Raw genomic sequence first — 3,933 nt, 5'->3', positions numbered from 1 at the left:
CTCATATACATATTGACTAATATAGATGATAGGAAATTAACTTGTTTTCCTATCGTCTGGAAAAAAACTTTTATAAAAATATATATGTATAAATACATATATTATTAATATACATACACACATATGTATGTGTATGCTAAAATCTGAATAGCATTATCACATATTTTAATTCACATTACACTAGCTCATCAAATTGATTATTCATACATAAACGTCTTCTGGTTGAAATCGAAAAATACATAAGACTTTATGGTAAGTAAACATTTCATTAGATAGATGACTTAAGTGTTCTAATATTTATATACCCATCTTCTGAAAAAAAATTCATGATAAAATCGCTTCATAATCCGTCTCACCCAACGAAATCATCTTCTATTCTGTCCTTTTCACAAAAAAAATATAGACACTCACTTGGCGACAAATCGTAAAAGTATTTGACGCATCAAATTTATAATACATTGAAAGAACACTATTAAATCGAGAAGCTTACAATCATATTAAATTTTAAATATAATATATACAAATACACAATAAGTGCATTGATTATCCCATTTCTTACCACAAGTGTATAAATGAAATAAAGTAAAAACATTAATCAATCACATGCATATGTACAAAAATATTCCCAACTTTTCCATCCATTTCAATTTTAATCAATGTTGCCCCCACATACCGCCACCAAACTGCATAGAAATGGACTTTCATATTATCACGCAATCTTACATTTAATCATAATTCATATAGTACTGTGAATGCGCCACTACATTTTAGTCACTCCGTTGCAACCAGACGTTCCGTCTATATATATATACATATACCTATTATATACAAGAGATAGAGACACAAATCGCAAGCCGTAAAACAGTAATGAATTATTAATTTGCAATTTACTTGGTACCGAGCGCGACGGCGACGGCTCCCGCGCCACAGTTTGACGTTAGGCGACGACTTGTCCCTCCACCCCAATACAGATGCACCCGGCCGGATATGAACATCCGTTATGAACAATTTGGCGAACGAAATTGAATGGTGGGTGGGAGGGTGGTAGTGGGTGGATCGGGGACGTATTCGATTCACGGCCGATTTGTGAATATTCATCCGAGGGCCTTATTCGATTTTACCCCGTTTTTACACGTCCTGCCGTTTATTTGTGTTTTTTTTTCTTTCACTTTTGACTCTTCACAGCCAGGAAAAGGCTGGTGGAAAAAAATCTAAATTTGTCCAATTTGTTATTTGAATGGAACCGTGCATATTATATAAGGGTTTCCAACTGGGAAGTAAAAAACAGGTCATTTTTCAAAAATATTTAATTTTATTTACAGTCGCGATTAAAGCCACATTTAGAACTAGTCCAAAATTTTGCATAATATCAGAAAACTTCCATTTTATTTATATGAAATGCCCCCTCTAATTTTTTTAAACATAATAATCATTTTTATGTAGATTTTATGAATTATTTACATTTACTCGTGACATAAAGTCATGAGTAAATTTTCAAATTATGCGAAAAATTCGAATCGGTTTAAAAATGAGAAAATTTAGTTATTTAGATTTTTTTTTATTTAATAAAAAACTCAAATTTACAAAAATTTTGGTCAAAAAATAGTAATGTACTTATTTTTTTTTGCTAATTCTTGAAATCTCATTACATATACACATGTATGCTGGTTCATTCACTTTCAATTTATCATTAAAATGAAAACGTGAAAATGAAAAAGTCGAATTTTCGCATGATCACAAAACTTCATATATTGTTGCTACGTAGATAAAGTGAAAATGTTATTTACTAAAAAACATCTTGTTTTAAAAAAATAGTATAACGTAAATAATATACAATAATAAATTTTGCTATAATATCCTTAATAGATATTTAAATAACGCGCTCGTTGATTTTCAATAATTATAGAGCTACGGATAAAAAAAAAAGCTACAGCGGATAAGCATAAAATTATGGTATTTATTGTGTCTCATCTATTAAACCTGGTTAGAAAACGATCGACTATGTATGTATATGTATATGTACATATGTACTCTAGAGTGGACCGCTATGAATGCATGGAAAAATAATCGAAGACTCATTCTCTTTAAAATAATTAAGTTTATACTTACATATATTTGTATAACGCAAATAATATACAATAATAAATTTTGTTATAATATCCTTAATAGATATTTAAATGACGCGCTCGTTGATTTTCAATAATTCTAGAGCTACGGAATTCGATTGCTCAAAATTACATATTATAAGTGCTTATTTATTATGAAAAAATTGCAAATGCTCTTTTTAACGTTACAAAATATTCAAAGGTCGGCTAAATCAAAAGAGAGAACAATTTGAGCATATTTGACACAAGAGAGTGAACAAAAGAATTTAGTCAAGAAAGAGGACATGTTATCTTGAAGAGAGACCTGTTGGAAACCGTTTATTATGTATGTACATATGTTTTCCATTTATTCGAATATATGAACTCGCATATGTATGAACATATGCGAGAAAGATTAATTATTTCATATTCTTCAAAAAAATCAGACACATACACAGTTTCTTGCTCAGAATAACCTGTCCTCAGCTTTTAAAGGGAATTAATGTATGTATGTACATAGATACATATGTACATAAATACATATGTACATGTGTACATAGATACATATGTACATACATACATAGGTTTAACTAAAACTTCTAAGAATCATATTTTACTATAAAAATATGTACAAATCTTTCGAATTTTTCCGAGAATTCTATCTTTATAATATTGAAAAATGAATCTAAAAAATGAGGAATACAACATATTCAAAGAGCTTAAGATTGTTGCAATAGACCTCAAGTGTATAAAGCAACCATGAAATATTGTTTCATGTAACTATATTTTATCAAACAAAATAAATGAAATCAATATATGTATGTATATACTTATATACATATGTATACATATATTGTATATATATGTAGACAGACAGATAGGGGATAAAACTTATTTGCTTATTGATAGAATTTTGTATTGACAAACTAAAATTAAATTTTATCTCACCGCACCCACGTGTAGTAATATTTTCTAATGCATTTTTGACAAGATTTCAAAGCTGCATCGGTGCACCATACTTGTCATTTGATAAATGATGACCAGCTTTTGTGTTGCACATACACACACACACACATGATTTATTACCCCATATTGCTTGCTAGTCGACCATTAAAAAATATCAAATACAAAATCCTTTACATTGAAATTGAAAACGAACTTAAAAAAACCTTGTAAAAATACACCACAATATTGCAATATGGAACCCTACAGACGCTAAACTTTTCATATCATATTTACCTATAAACAAACTCAATAATGCCGTCATAGCACGCTCTCCCTAGCTTTCTTCAAAACACAAGATTCATTAGCCTACAGTACTAATACACGTACATTATATTGTATTTCTACTTACATACAAAATCGCTATAAATATTCATACTCGAACATACTACATACACCGACATCTAACTGAATAAAAATGGAAAATAATTCTTATTTTTATCTTACACTTACATATACATACGCTTATCGATTTGCTTATTGCGTAGTAAAATTCTGTGGGAAAACATTTCCCCACAACGAGTTATACCCTTAAAATTTTTAAGTTATTAATAACAGCACAAAGCAACTAAGAATTCCGACCTTCTACATACGTACATAGCACGTTTCATAGAAAAAATATACAGTTTCCATGAAATGTTCTTGTACGATAACAGAGCGCTGACTGCCTGTACTGGACTTATGTACATATGTATATGTAGTATGTACACAGAATTCAAAAATATTTCGACCACACATGAGCCGAGCAGTACAAAAACCATTCGAGTATTCGCTGCGATTCGCTCAGGTGCTAAAGTACTAAGCATGACTAATTATCAAAATGAAGAATACGTCACTTTTTTCCTCT

The sequence above is a fragment of the Arctopsyche grandis genome, chromosome 8 (assembly GCF_051622035.1).
Source record: "Arctopsyche grandis isolate Sample6627 chromosome 8, ASM5162203v2, whole genome shotgun sequence".
NCBI classification, from domain to species: domain Eukaryota; kingdom Metazoa; phylum Arthropoda; class Insecta; order Trichoptera; family Hydropsychidae; genus Arctopsyche; species Arctopsyche grandis.
Note: the sequence above shows the minus strand (reverse complement) of the source record.